This window comes from Sminthopsis crassicaudata, chromosome 2, assembly GCF_048593235.1.
Source record: "Sminthopsis crassicaudata isolate SCR6 chromosome 2, ASM4859323v1, whole genome shotgun sequence".
Taxonomy (NCBI): Eukaryota; Metazoa; Chordata; class Mammalia; order Dasyuromorphia; family Dasyuridae; genus Sminthopsis; species Sminthopsis crassicaudata.
The window spans coordinates 170580478-170597200 of NC_133618.1; the positions used below are offsets into that span (position 1 = coordinate 170580478).

Genomic DNA, 16723 nt, shown 5'->3' on the forward strand with positions numbered 1-16723 from the left:
TAGATAGAGCTAGAAGGGCATATAGCAATTATCTAACAAACAACCTTATTATAAGGTCTTAAAAGTGACTTCTTTGATTGGCAGGGCCATCATTTAAGTCCAGGATTTTTGTCTCCAAATCTAATGTGTTTTCTAGCATACCCCACCACACTTATTTTCATTACAACTTCTATTCACTGACATTCAGTTATATAAAAGTTCAGTCCAACTCTTGCTTACTTAATTCTTGAAAGTATGTTTCTTCACATCTATGAACCAAAATTCATATATGCACATGACTTGCCTTTATATCTATGTAGCCTGTTGAGCTCAGTTGCAAAGAGGATTTCCAGAGATAATCTGTCTTCTAACAAAATTCCAATGCCAAAAGATAAAACATTCAGGTGGATCCTGGAACACCCAAATTTTTCTCAAAGATTAATTTTTTCAGACCTCATTTGATTCTGAGCCTATTTTAAAGAGCAATTCCTATTTTTCAGCTCATTTTTACAAGTAGGTCCCTAGTAGTGACTTTTTAGCAGCAAACACAATCCCCCTTTGCCTCCTACTCCCTAAAACAAAACCTCCACATCCTGCCTAACCTACCTTTTTGGCTAGTTTCTCGAGGATGATATTTCAGCTTTTTAAACTTAAATTCCTTGCTTACTTAGCCCACCTTTGACCCCCACAGGAAAAAACAAAAACTTGGTGATGGTATGAAGGCCACAAAAAGGGAAAGGTATTGGTTCTACTAAAGCCACTTACCTTTAACCCTATCAGATTTGCCACCATATTGGATTTGAAAAGGATGCTGTTTATAAAGCTTGAGCAATTTTTCAAAGCATATAATTGTAATGAAAATTGGCAAATGCAATGAAATAGAAAAATGTTATGATCTTTAAGAAGACAAAACTACTAATAAAAATTATGTTGATTTTCATTTCTAAGACTAGAATGAAGACAAAGGTTTCTATGTTTAAAAATTCAGTGTAATAAACATATAATAAGCATCCACTATATATATAAGAATCTGTACTAAATACTGGGAATAAAAAACAAAATAGTCCCTGTCTTCAAATAGCTTGCATTCTACACTGAGCCAAAGCCTTTCTATGATACCCCACGAATGAGGCGTAACCACATCATGATTTCTCAAAAATGGTTTCAGAACTTTTCTGGACACAACATTGACCCAGACAAATAACTTATGATCTCACTACTTATTAGCCTAATTGGCAAAGGCCAAGAAGTTTCATTTATCATCTTAATTGGCCTAGGCAGGCCAAAATATATGGAAAAAATTAATAAATAATTATTATCCAGGCATTGCTGCAAAACATTTTCCCCCATTAGTGTTTATCTAGACTTAAGCACTTCATCTCTTCCAAAGATTGCTCTGTCTGAAGTCTTTCTTTTTCTGGCAACATATCTTAAGGAAACATTGACCAAGAAGTTGCAACATCTTCTAGGAATTCTTGGCTCCTATAGCTTCTTGTATTTTTTCCATCAAACTCTTAATTAGTTTATGGAATGGAAATTTCTTCTCATTCTAGAATCAATGAATTCTTCCAAAATGAATAAAGAATAGGTGACCATGGAGGGTCATTGAACTGTGGAAGCTGCCTTCCGTGTCCCTGATTTGAAAGCTTTCAAAAATTGTTTCAAGAAAAATAGAATTTCTCATCATGAATGAATTATCTTTTTCCTCTTGAAATAGAAATAGTGAATATGTAGACTTTGTATAAGATAAATGCTTAGTCTCTTATAGGAGAGGATAGACACAAAGATTTATTTGGTCATTAATCCTATTTGAGGATAAAAAAAAATACTGGAGGCTTAGTGGATGAGTTAGAGAATGGGAAGATTTAGACAGCTAAGACAACACAATATGTATTTTGTTATTTCCCTCAGTCATCTTACATAACTGTCAAATGTTGTCTAGGATTGATAATGGATTCTGAGAGGCCATACTCCAGGAAAATGGGTCATTCAAGAAAAAACAGGACAGCTACTCTGGAGTCGATGACAACATAGGAAAGAGATATGGCAGAACTACTCAATTCTTGCTTCTTTCATTCCTGTCAAGATAAATGTTCTTTTTATTGGAAAGCACATAACCAAAATGACTGAAAGGGAATTGAAATGCAAGATAAGTAGGGGATAATAAGAAAGAACCTTCACTCGAGACATATTTAGGTCACTTGAACCAGATAAACTAGACTAGATTATTGTGTATTTGAGTGGTGAAGAGACTAATGCAAGCTAATTGTGGAGATAGAAACAATAGGGTTTGATTACTGGTTGGATATGTGAGCTAAATAAGAATAAGGAAATGAAGGTAACTCTGGGGTTGAATCTTAATGACTAAGAGGATAATGCCCTTGACAGAAATAGGCTGTACTTGTAAGCAAGTTTGGGGGGGAAAGAAAATTAGTTCTATTTTAGACATATTGAGTTTGAACTGTTTATGAGGCATGTAGTTTGAACCATACACCAGGCAGTTGGTTTTGTGGGGTTAGAGATCAGGAAGAAGATTAATGCTGGATATCCAGATCTCGGAGTCATATTCACAGAGAAGATAATTATGCTCATGATAACTGATGAAACCACCAAGTGAGAATTTAGAAAGAGCAGAAAAAAGGTCTAAGTGCTTCAAGGCTTCAAGACATCTCCAGCCAGGGCATATGATATGATGATGATCAAGCAAAAGAGAAAGAAAGGAATAAGCATTTATATAGCACCTACTATGTGCCAAGAAATGAGCCAAGCACTTTGTACACTTTTTACAATTATTATCTCATCTGATTCTTACAACAACCCTTCTAAGTAAGTATTATTTTTATCCCCATCTTACAGTTGAGAAAGCTAAAGCAAACAGACTTAAATGACTTTCATAGGGACACACAGATAGACGAGATGTGAACTTTGATTCCAGGCCCAGAACCCAATCCACTGTACCACCTTGTTGTTCAATCACTGTTTCAATTGTGTCTGACTCTTTGTGACCCTATTTGGAGTTTTCTTAGCAAAGAAAAAGTGATTTGTCATTTCTTCCCCAATCTCATTTTACAAATGAAGAACTAAAAAAGTAAGTTAATAAGTGTCTGAGACTTAATTGTATTCAGGTCTTCCTGATTCCAGGTCCAGAACTCTATCCAATGGTCCAGTTAGTTGCCTTCCACCCCATGCCACCTAGTTACCTCTAAAGAGACAGAAAAGAGCAAAGAGAGATAGTGTTGTAAAAAAAATTAGAGAGAAGAGCATTCAAGAGGAAAGGATGGCCAATAATATCAAAATTCAGAATATGGATCAAACTTGTTTTGCTTGGAAAGTTGAAACTTCAGAGAAGCACACTGGCTTCAAATGAGGAAAAAAAGTCTTAAGCTATCTTAGAGCTATCTGGAAGTAGAATGGATTGCCTTGGAAAGTAGTACTCCCCTTTACTTCAGACAATTCTTAGACAAACATTTATTGGGAAGTTTGTAGGAAGGTTTCTTGTCTTTGTACAAATTAGACTAGAGAGTTCACGTGCTCCTTTCTGATTCTGGGTTCTCCAATTCTACTTAGAGAATTGTTAGAGAATTGTGGAATTTAGAGATAAAATAAATCTTAGATTATATCCAGTTCAACCTCTTCATCTTCAAAATTAGCAAAGTGAGTCTTCATGAGGGGAGAGGACTTGCTGAAGGTCATACCAACTTAATAGATTCCTAATTCTTGTGACTTAATGAAAAAAGTCTTCCAGCAGAGGGTCTACTAGATGAGTTGCATTCTGGAATTCATTTAACTGAACCACTCCCCAGTTTTCATTTGATTTCTATGGAAATTGAATAAACATGTATAAGGGTAATATTATATGTATAAATAGTTCCCTGAAGGCTTTATTGATGGATGCTGCTGGTGTTGATGACTCAATAACATCTAGTACTCCAATCTAAATATCTTAACTAAATAGGCAAGCCACTTCCAGAGATTTTAGACAATATCTTCTCTTTTAAGAAGTTTTTCTCAAAATTAGAATTTGATAAAGTAATATTTTACTTCTCCCTTAGTAGGCAGTCAGTATATATATTTTTGTAAGGGCTAATAAAAGAAAATGTTATCTTGGATTTAAAAAAAAGTCCATTAAGCATTTTTCTAGCTACCTTGCCATACATTTATTTTGTTAATATATATTATATTAGAAGCTTCTATTCCCAAAAGCCAAGGCCAGCTTTGAGATCATATCTGATGTCAAAAGATATTCAGAAAAAAAGGTCTCCCAGGCAGAATTGCTAGAGTTAAGAAAGTCCCCAGCACTAAGATTGTAATTCCCAAGGGGGTCATACTACCAGGGGCTTGCCCTATCTTCATGCTCTAGTTTTATATCTCTTCTACTCCTCTCCTATCTGGTACTTATGAGGCCAATACTTTTTTAAACTTAAATGTAAGACTTTACTTTTACATTAACATCCTTGTTAAACGTCATCTTATTAATCTTATTAGAATTAAACAATTATTTTGCTTTGCATAATATTTTAAAATGTCATTTCTGGCTCTCAGAATTATGATGGAATATGATGGAGTTCTGCAGCCATTTAGACAGACTACTAGACACTAAAATTGTCGGTCTGTTTTTTCATTACAGGATTGTAATAATTTTTACTTTTTTTCCTCCTTTGCCCTCTGTTTATCTAAGGAGAAGTCATATGATGGCTCATATAAACGGACCAATCTTAAATTCACGATTCATTTTCCTGCCAGTAGAGGAATTTTTGGATGTGCAATTTATCAGTCATTAAACTTTGAAGATACTACTTCACACAAGGGTAATAGATCAACATGAAGAAGAGAGGGGTGCAATTTGGCTAGAGATTATTAATGGAACAAATGCTGTCTGATGTGCAGTGTTCCTTTGGAAGGCAGCCCTGAGACTGTCACAGAAGCTTCACTGATCTGCAAAACAAGATTGCCGCAGGATGGCAGAGATGAATATGCCGACCCAAGAATGGCAAATGACTTTCTTTTTTCTGTTTGCTGTTTGCTGTGAGCAGTAAGGGAGGCAAGCCACAATTTCCCGTGGGATTTGATCTCTTAAATCTGTGAATATAATTGCAACACCAATAGGTGGTGTTGGGAGAGGGGATAATGGGGAGGATGGGAAATAGTCATTTTGTGGAAACTGTCAGCTTAAATGAAAAATAATGGCACACCTGCATCAAAGAGTTGAAACACAGAGGCCTGCAGTCAGTAGGTGAGTCAGCAGAAAAGGCTTATGAATCGCTGTCTATGACACCATAAGTAGTTATTTGGTTAGTATCATGTGATTGGGTTCTATAATAAAAGAGGCAGAATATTAACAAATTGCTTAATGTGAAATATTTGACAGATTACTTGATCCTCTCTTTCATTTGGCCTGGAGTTAGTTTTTTCTATGGGCTAACAGGAGAAACCAAAGATAGTTTCCTGATCAAAGGATAAAGTATCACTCAAAGGTAGCTATCTCTTATTATACCCCACAGTAGATGACACATTTCATATCCAGAGTCCCATAGGAAATGTTTTCAGGAATTTAAATGCAAATATTAATTCACAAAGGAAATTTCAGGGCCTCCATTGTAGAGAATAGTTTTGCTCCTGCAATCACAATGACAAAGTCATCACAAAAAAATATAATGAGATATTTCCCCATTAAACACTAGGCTTTACCTCAGCTGCTGTTGAAATCTATGGTTTATTTTTATAACAGGACAAAACACATTCTTTCTTTGGACTATGGACTTAATAAATAATATACTCTGTAACTTTGTATAATGGCTGCTCCTCCTTCTTCTGTATCTGTTTCTAAAAAGACTGTCAGGATATTTTAAATGTAACTGGTTGTAGACACAGAAATCTGAAAAACTAGAGAGCTCTGTCCTTTTCTCCTTGGCCAAGTTCCCTAAGGCTGCTTTGAAATATTAGTTCATCTCTGATCCTGATTTCATAAGTTTTTGAGAAAGGTTACAATATTATACCAATCAGGCCACTTGGAAATATTAATATTTAAGTGAAAAGATATAGATTCATTCATTCACTTAACATGCATTTAAAAACCACTCTTATTTTCTAACCTTAGGCTTCTATTCGAGAATTATTGCCACATCAATTACTAAAGTGTAACTGAAAAAGTGACTTGAAGTCTTGGTACCACTGGACTTGGAGACAATCATAGTGGAAGACATTCTATTTCATAAAATGGAAAATAGCTTTGATATTCAGTCCAATTTTCTTATGTTACAAATGAGAAAACTGAAGCCTAGAGAATTAAAGTGCAACGAGCCAAAGTCAGACAGATTATTTGTGGCAGAAACAGGATTATAACTGATGTCTCCTGAATCTCAATCTTGTCTTCTTTCCATTCTACTACATTGCTTTCGATCTCCCTAACTTGTTGAATAACACTGCACAAATCACAAATGTACTCTTTGTACTAGTTATGTGTTCTAAAAATAGGGAATAATATGATTTTCATCTGAACTTTTCTAATAGAGGAGTACTGTGATGTTATTCCTTTGAACTCATAAAACATTATCTATAATACTTATTATCATGTAGTTAATCATTTAGTATCTTGTATAATATCTTTATTAGGTAAAAAGTGTCATATATAAATGATAATCTAGAAATATAAGAAATATAAAGGTCATATATTTACATCAATTAAGGACTGTGGAAATCAGAGGGCCATAGAGGAAAATTGATTTGCTTGATGTGAACTCAAGTCGTTTAGCTCCAAATTATATTTCTATGATATCACACTGCCATCATATTATTGGGTTTTTTTGGGGGGTCAGTTGTAGCTATTTGAAGAACCTTTTAGAGGGAAGATTATTATGCAATAATATTATCTCTCTAGAAATGTTCTGCAAATCATAATCTTTCACTCCTAGAATAAGATCATTTTTCTTGTATCTCTTTTAGTTTACTTCCTTTAGTCATTAAGGCATGATTTCTTGGAGAAGGTGATGACAAATCTTCCCCTTCTTCTTTTCTATTACTCAGGATCTCCACTAGATTTCATGTACCACAATCAAGAGTACACTGATAATCTTGTTCATCTCTGTATGAATAGTCAGAAATTGCTCCTCATCAATTCCCTAGTTTGGAATTCACCGCATGATCCTTTGTGTTGATCTCTCCTGACAGATGTTTCTTTTTAGAATGGACAAGAAATCTCCCTAAAGACTCTATTCCTCTACCTTCTCCTTCTCCAAGCAGCATTGACATTTATCTTGGTGGTGACTGTCATCTTTTCCTATATGCCATCCTGACATCTATTTTATATCTGCAGTGCTGCTGGTGTGTAGTTTGTTTTTAGTGAGGTTGTTATAAGTCTTAGTCACATGACTATATCCCAAGTAAAACAGCTGTATATTTGGGAAGGCTGCCAAAGAAAGGGGCAAGATAAAGAAATGGAAATGGGGAAAGAAGAATGGTATATTGGTCAGTCTTTCTTTCCCCCCATCTCAAATACTATAGAATCTTTATCCTCTGCCACGTGGGCTATAATGGGTTTTTTTGTGCGTGTTGCCCTGAAATGAGCAGTGAAATGTTTTTTTTCCCCTTTAATTCAGCTATCCAAAATACTTAGCTATCTGACCATGTACTCAAGAAATGCACAAAGATAATGGGGAGATATTCTAGGGAGTACTAATTATGCAAGAATTCAGGGGAAAACCGATGATTTCCCATCAGAGTTATGCCCTTTTTGAAAAGTATTAGGCACTTGAATAATTCACTCACTCCTTGTTAATGGAAAATTGAAACTTACAATCAATATCCGCACCACCCACCCCCCCCCCGTGTGTGTGTGTGTGTTGTGTGTGTGTGTGTTTCTGATGTGACCCTTGAATACTGTCTTAAGTAGAAAAATGATTAGTCTGCTTCCTCTCCTTGGAGATATATCCCTTTTTTCATTATTTATGGCTTCAACTTGCAATCAATTTAAATTTAAAATCAATTTGTTTGCTTTCTCTACTGCTATATAAGGGGGCAACTTTAATCTATTCTTAAATCAATGGTTTCTAGACAGTCACTTTTCTAGATGTCTCCTGCTCAAAAATCTTCTTTGGCTCCCTATTGCTCTATAGGATAACATTCACACTATTTAATTTACCATTCAATACTTCCCATAATTTCATCATAACCTATATATAATAATTCTTCCAATTCTCAATTCCTTATACTTGACCTTTCCAGTCTTATCTTCTGTTTCCCTCCACTGAAAGACAGTGTGGCACAGTAGAAAGAGCACTAGACATAGGAGTCAGGAAAAAAACAACAACAAACAAACAAGGGTTTAAACACAATCTCAAAATCCAACTGGCTGTATAATTATGGGTAACATAGTCTTTCTGTATTCCATTTATAAAATGGATGACATTTATAACTTTAATATTTACCTTACATAGTTTTGTAACCAAAATAGTTAATATATGCAAAGTGCTTTGTAAACCATGAAGTACTATGTAAGTTATGGCAATTTATCATAAGCCCTAAAATCCAGATAAATTAGTCTACTTACTGTCCCCCAATATGCCACAGGCTTTCCTATCTCCATATCTCTCCTCAATTTATCCTCAATTTATTCCTGCCCTGACATGACATTTTCCCTATTTATTTATTCAAATCACAATCATTGTTCAAATCCCAATTTAATTCTTTCCCCATGTATAAAGCCTTTTATTTTCTGAACTTGTAGAATTGTCAGCCTCATTTATTTGAAATTTAATTATATACTGTCTTTGTCATTTTTTATATTAGTGTCTTTTGTCATTTAACTTTTTTCTTTATCATTTAATTTTAGATGACACATTTCTGGAGGGTAAGAATCATATTTTGTAACACTTTATATTTCCTACAATGCTTAGAAGAGTGCTCTGTAAATAGTTGTTTTTCTATAAATATTAAATGAAATCAGATCATAGTGTATGGAAGGACAATAAAACAAGCTTGCCCATGATTCAAGCTGAAAAACATTTTCTTATCTTTATGAAATTGAAAATAACTTCCCATAACTTAAAAAATAAGATTTCTTCAATTTGTATAACCTGAACAAAAAATTTAACTCTTTCCTCCCACTCATCATTTTGCTGTTTTTAATCATCACATTTATTTGAAGACTGACACTCAGTTTTTAAGATTATAAAACCCTATATTTGATGTGAATAAACTGAACCAACAGGGCCCTCCAATTTTAGGTTGAAGGTAATCAACATTCAAGACCATTGTAATGGCACTACAAAATTTCATGAATTTCCTGTTATAAAACAGGATGTATTTTTTTTTGTTGTTGTTTAAGCAAAATAAAAATAGTAACTTTCATTTCTTAGAGCAATTTGGACTTGGGGGCTTAATTAAATTTGCACATTGCTTTATGAGCCAAACTTTAAGACATTAATATAGGCATTCTTAATGAGCCTATAAGCATGTACCATAAGAACTATATAATCTTTCCTATGCTTGTCCTTGAACATATTTGCATGTGTTTCATTTGACCTGACTATCCAGGCTTCAAAAATTATAATTTTTAGGAATGCTTTTGCTGAAGTCTCTGAACAAGTAAATGCTAAATTCATGATCTAGTTATTTTTTTGAATTAGGAAGATATTATGCAATTCTCTCTAAAGTCAAACACTTTTCTCCTTCTCGCTAGCCTTTTGCACCCTCTCATCCACTAGCTTCACTGCAGATCCCCCTCCCCCTCACGCCTCCACTAGTAGGGAACAAAAACAGCAGTAATTGCTAATGCCCAAGCACGTAAATCTGGCAGCTCTGGTGGTTTTCATTTGACGCAACTACGCAGAGGACTGTCTGGACGTGCAGCAGAGTAGCATTCCTATGAAGTCAAGGCATGTTTTTAAAGATTCCTGCTCATCTTCCTCCTGTTCTTCCCTTACCACAAGCATGGTTATTTATTTTGCATAAAGGCTGTAAAGTTACTTTTAAAATAGTTACATGTTTTTGGATAAAATAATAATCAAGTAATTTTACACCATAATGCACATATGGCATGCATGCACACATACACCATACATACACACACATACACACACACACACACACACACACACACACGACTAAAAGAAAAAGACCCATGGAAAAGGATAAGTGTTTCCTCCCATTTTAACAAGCATGACATATAAACTGTCAGACTGTTATGGTTGTCTGATAAACATATTTTTATATCTTATTTTGAGAACTTAGGGGATACTAATGGGATTTCTGTTCTCACATCAGATGTATGTTTAGGTATAATGTTCTATGTTTTCACCATTATTTGTCAAAAACTACTGAATTTGTGCTTTTGATCATTTCACATCAGAAATCTGTGATGACTTTTCTGAATGACTCCAAATGGTTAAGACATCTCATCCAATGAGGATGTTTGGTCATCATTACAATCTCGGCAGAATTCTGCAATGCCATAACAAACTGCAGCAGATTTTTAGGATGGTGTCCAGTTTCAGTAGAATCACTAAGGTTTTCCCATTAAAGTTATAATGAAGACCTCATTAGGATCTTGTGAGAAATATCTCACATTGTCTCTTCTGTCAAAACTAGAAGCTCATTGTTTAATAAGCTATCAGCCTAAAATAGGAATTAGCACATTCTTGTAGAAATGCTTATGTTTGCTTTGTGATCTATATACAAAGTTAAAGGAATGAATTCCATATACACTCTTCCTGAAATCTGAAAAACTTCAGGGATATATTTTAAAGTTGTGTGGTGTGTGTGTGGGGGTGTGTGTGTATGCACATGCATGTGTGTGTGCCTATGAGACAGAGAAAGACAGATAGAGACAGAGGGGGGAAGGAAGGAAAGGAGAGAGAGGGGGGGGAGGGAGAGGGAAAGGAGACAGACATTAAGAGAGACACAGAGAGAGGGACAGAAGGACAGAGGGACTGAGGGAGAAGTGGGAGGGAGACTGGAAGATAGTGGCTCACCTCTGAGAGGAAGAGAGTATCAAAGGAAAGGGGAATATTCAATTTTAAAGTTGATTCTACTTTATAATCTCTCTCTCTCTCTCTCTCTCTCTCTCTCTCTCTCTCTCTCTCTCTCTCTCTCTCTCTCTCTCTTTTCTTCTCTCTCTCTCTCTTCTTCTCTCTCTCTCCTCTACTATTTCTCCTCCTTCTCCTGCCTCCCTTCCCCCACCTCCATATACATACATCCATATCCCTACCTATAAATACACACATGTGTTCAGATTTATAATCTCTTAAAATAGGATCCAAATGACACCAAATGAACATGTATTTTCCAGCGTTGCTAAAAAAAAAAAAAATAAAATAACAACCTACACACAGCAATGTATACACTTTCTAGTTGTTTAAAAGACCTTGTTACCTGATATAAAGAGTCAATGCATTTTTTTAATTCTATAAGGGGAAGGTCATTAAAAATTATTACCACAAGTAAATTAATCTTTTAAAAAAAAAAAAAAAAGGATAGATATTATGATCGGTAGGGAGAATTGTCAAAAGGATTTTATCTATTATACCTCTTTTTAAGAATATTTTAAAGGTTATTCAAGAAACCTGTAGTTCTTTCTAAGACTGATATTTAAGGCAAGGGCTTAAGTGAGTCCATGTCTCAAACAAGACACAATCATTCTGCACCAGGTAGATAAATACAGCAGCAACCCAGCAGTCTGGGTTACTGTCCCTGGTGCTGAAAGGTCGACTGCATCAGACGCAGTCTCTCAGCGTCACTCTCCATGGTCCTGTGCCATAGGTCCTCCACAGAATCCATAGAAAGACCATTCTTGACTTCCCGGGACCGGAAAAAAAAATCTACCCGGAACGACCCCAAATCCGGACTCTCCTGCAGTTTACGCAAAGCAGGCAGCATAAATCAAACTCCCCGGGCATGGAGCTGTTGCTGCAGCAGCCGCTTCTCCTTCATCTGGGTGGGAACTCTCCTCGCCCTCCTCTCTCCCTTCTTTCCCCAGTCCCCACCACGCACCTTATCTCCTCCTTAATAATGTATAGAAAGAAGAACGCATCATCTTCAAATATAGTGATCATAATAACCTTATAATTATGATTACTTTCTATAAGGAAAAATTAGCGAGTCTGCACAGCAAAAGAACAGAAAAAGAATAAAGAGTGCCTGTCCTAATAACATTTTTAAAAGAATAAGTCTCTTCTGGATATTTTTTTCTCACCTGGATTTATCTGCAGTTCACCCCCCACACACACACACACAAAACACTTTTTCATCGTCCTTCTCACCAAGAAGCTACTTTAGAAGTCAATACATGTACAGAGAGAAGATAGATATATTTATATAAAGCCTCAGCCTATATACATAAATACTTGTATTTGCACAAACCTATTTTATATACATAGCAACCTTCATCCGTATCCTTTCTGTTGGTGTAGGCAGACAGACAGACACAAGGTTGAGGAAGAAGGTAGCTTACCTTGGCTTCTGCAGAGAGGGCTTCAAGGGACAGTGTTGTCGGAGCCTAAGCAAGTTTCGAGTTTATAGGCGATCTCTGAAGAGGCTGCTGCTGCCGCTGCAGGGAGGGAAGGACGGAACGGTTTGCTCCTGACCTCCCCGAGGTTTCTTCTTGAATGCAATGGGAGCTCTGCCCTCATCAAAGATGGCCGTCCTTTTTGACGTCAGCAGCTTTTAATAGACCTCTCATCAAGGGGAGGGGAGAAGGAGGAAGTGAGCTGGGGGAGGGAGAAAAAAGGAGGGGGAGGAGCTGGGAGATGCTGATAGCTTGACTCAGCTGCCTACTGCACCTTGCTGCAATCCTTTGTAATTTTAATCTCTTGGAAATAAGTGAATAACTGAACGAAGATGGTTCTCCTAATTCAATTATACCATCCTGATGGCGTGGAAATAACGGGCAATTTTTTGTCTGTCTCGTTGTGTGTGTGTGTGTGTGTGTGTGTGTGTGTGTGTGTGTGTGTGTGTGTGTTTTTCCCCTAAGTTGAAGCTTTGGTTGAGTCACGGAGGGGGAAGGGTTCGAAGAAGAAGGATAATGCAGCAGCGATTTGTTTTCGCCAAAGGGGAGGGTCTGAAGGGGCATCCCTCTGAAGTCTCTCTTGCTCCATATATGGCTAGTCTACGTGGGCTGCTATTTTTATGTGTGATTTCTTCTTTCTCTTTATTAGAGCAGCCCCTTGGTTTGGGAATTGCATTAATCAGATTATTCTGTTCAGAAAACACAATCATTTTACAATACGTCAGAGGAACGACAATAATAAGGAAATAAATGAGTTTATTTTGGAAGTTGGAGGCCAGGATAAGATTGCTTGTAGAATTTAAGATAATTTTTATTGACTGCGATGATAGGACCTTGTTGCACGGTTGCAATTAAAGTTTGGTGTGGGAGTTAGAAAGAAATACGACGATGTCTGGGATTTAAATGTGCTTTCTCCTTTCTTGCTACTCCTTCATACCCATACACCTCCCTGTGTGCTCCATCCCCCCGTACTGTGCCCCCCACTTCCAAAGAAAAAGCAAGAATGTTTTGGCTAGTTGCTTTCAAAAAGCAGTTTCTGACTTACTCTATATTTCTATATGTATATGGCTTATAGAACAATCTAGACTTCCGGAGGAAGGAGGTGGGGTAGGGAGGTGCTTAGGAGGATTGAACGTGACAAAATCCTGGTGGTTCATTCATTTTTCAAACAAAATACTTTGGTTATCATTTGTGACTAGAAAAGGGCATTTCCCTTACTCAAATATTGTTTTAGACTAAAAAAGTGTTAATCTACCTACTTTCTTATGAGAAATCAAACACTAAACGATTATCTAGTTGTTCCAAAGCAGCCTACAGCTGGCTGTAGGTTATGTAAATCGGCTTGGGGTGGGAACATCTTATGACTGTTTCGAAGATGTTTTGGAAGGTTAGCCCGGGTTTTCCGAGGAGGCTGGTGAGTAGGTGGTAGGTGGGGGAGGTGGGGAGGCGCAAGGCGGGGTGGTGGAGCTACGTCTCTATCCAGCACTGCAGAGTACTCCTAGGGGAGAGACGACATCCAGAATTCTACCTTGCAGTATCGAAACTTCATGACTGCTTCCCTTGAGGAGAAAAAGAAAAGATCCCCATCTAGCTCAGGAGAATCCCTTCAGAGCTTATGATCCTAGGAGAATTCTCCACTGATTTTCCTCTCTGATGATAAAATCAAAACAATATTTTATTCCTGATTACAGTCTCCAAAGAGAGGGCAAGAAAGAGACCTTGGAAAGAAGGAAAATACAGCAAAAAATGAATTCAGAAGAGGTCTAGTCCATAATAATTTAATCTAAGCTGTTTCTAATGAAAATAGCTGAATTTTTTACTCTTTAAACCTTGTTAATAGTATCATTGGGTCAAATGGTAGGTCTGAAAAATCTGATATCACAATATTCAGTAATGATTGTTATGTTTAATTAATGTTGGATATAAAACACTGGACAGGTTGTTGACTTTAGAACACCAATTTTGCATACTCATGTCCAAATAAAACATTTTAAATCCCTGAATGATTATATAAAAAAGCTATAATAGCTATATGTGTTTAATTAGCAACAAAATACTACAGGTTTGTCATCATTTATTGCAAAACAATTTGGAATCTTTAAGGGATGACAGACACAAACACTGCAAGATGCTTTATTCAGAGATACAGGCTTCCTTTTGCCAAAGTGCCACTAGAAGAAAAAAAAATAGCATATAGGGTTTTGAAGGAAGCTCTGCAGTGACGAAAAAAGAATTTTCTAAGTGAGACCATCTGAATGGAAAACATTCAGTCAGAAAGATTTGTTAAGGAATAGAGGAGGTGGGGGATTTTCCAGGGTGAGAAAGCAGATTAACTAATGCGTCAATGATAGAGACTCATTCTGCAAGCAAAAATTGTGCAAGATTTGCCTCAAGAAAACTAACTGTTGTTAAGATTGAGATGCTGATACATTCCAATGACATTTTTTGGGAAAAAAAATCCAGAATAGAATGTCAAATTGATTGACTAAGTCACAAGTACTACCATCAGCCCTCATAGTGGTGACAGCATTTTTTTGTTAATTATTTTACTAATGCTTTTGACCAACATAACGCCAACAGGAGAGATTTTGTAACCTGTCTCAGGAAAGGTAGCACAATCTGAATTATCATTTAGATGAGAAGTCTAATCTTTAGACAAAACTGCTTCTTTTAAGTTTTAATGTGCAATTGATAGCTTGTTTTATAGTATCTACTTTTTAAAAATATTTTCAATTAACAAGAAGATGCCCTTTCTCCCTCCCAGCTACTCCCCAATAAAAACAATTCTTTGGCAACAAATAACCAGTCAAGCAAAACATAGTCTCACATTGATCATGTACAAAAATATATCTCACTTTGTATATCTAGTCAATCACATCTCTGTCAGGGTTGAGCAGGATCAGCAATTTTCTGGAATCATAATCATTACATAAATCAGGCTTCTTAATTCTTTTCTAATTGTTCAGTTTTAAATGTTATTGCCATAGTATAAATTCTCATGATTCTGCTTATTTAATACTGCATCTATTTAAAGCCAAATGCTTAAGAAATCCATTCCCCTGATTTCTTACTTATTGGAATAGGCTTTTACCTGTAAACCAGAATATGTGTAATAACCTCATTTTCTTTCTTTTCTTCTGTAGTTTTTCCTTTTCTCTTCCCTTTCTTTTCACCTTCTAATGGTAATCAAAACAACAAAAATTACTTCAGGGCCCTCTGTCTTATGTAACTCCTTCTATTACATTAGTTCTTGGGCATATGCAGATATTACCCTCCTTTATTAGAAACAACCTTAATCCCTATAAAATCACCCCCCATTTTCTCCCTCATATTTACTTTTTCATGTTTTATTTTAATCTTGTATCTGAATTAGAAAATTTTCATTAAACATTAGGATTTTCTTTAGGAATGTTTAAAAGACTTCTTTTCATTCAATATAGGATTGCACTTAGTTTTTCTGTATAAGTTATTTTTAGATATAATGTTATATTTTTTGCCCTTTTGAATATGATATTCCATGTTCTGTGTTCCTTTTAAGTTGTTGTTGTGGTTCCTTTATGTCTGATTCTTCATGATCCCATGAACTTGTCCATGAGTTTTTCTTTGCAAAGATATTGCATTGATTTGCCATTTCCTGCTCTAATGTGCCCCCATTTTCTAGAAGAGGAACTGAGACAAATAGAGATTAAATGATTTGCCTAGGTACAACTAGTAAGTATCTGAAGCCTAATTTGAAATTAGGTCTTCATGGCTTCAGGCCAAGTATTCTAATCATTATACTACCTAGCTGCCCCCTTTCAGTACTAAATACTGATCTTGACTATCACATGTGGTTTCTTGGTCCTTAAAGTCTTTCTGGAAGTTTGCAGTATTTTTTTTAACCAGAAAGCTCTGGATTTTGGCAGTGACATTCCTAGAAATTTTATTTTTTTTCCCAGCAACTGACTAAAATTCTTTTTATTTTCCCTTCCTTCTTCCCTCCCCCCACCCCCCAGGCTGGGGTTAAGTAACTTGCCCAGGGTCACACAGCTAGGACGTGTTAAGTGTCTGAGAACATATTTGAATTCGGGTCCTCCTGAATTCAGGGCTAGTGCTCTATCCACTGTGCCGCCTAGCTGTCCCCTCATTTCTCCTTTTTTTCTAAGAAATCTATGAAGTCTCCTCCTTGAAAGCAGAGAATATGTTTTTAAATTTTTTTCTCCCAAGAACTTAGCACCATGCCTCACACATAATAGTTACCTAATA

The 16723-nt window shown here is 36.1% G+C and overlaps 1 protein-coding gene across 2 annotated transcripts in view; it reads right to left on the minus strand.

Annotated features, from left to right (window-relative positions):
* The window catches only part of SNAP25 (synaptosome associated protein 25), an 82784-nt gene extending 70128 nt beyond the window's left edge, over positions 1-12656 (minus strand). For both annotated transcript variants that reach the window (XM_074287858.1, XM_074287859.1), the window contains exon 1: positions 12425-12656. The gene's annotated coding sequence lies outside the window, so the exon portion shown is untranslated. The remainder of the gene's footprint in view (positions 1-12424) is intronic.
* Between the last annotated feature and the right edge of the window lie 4067 nt (positions 12657-16723).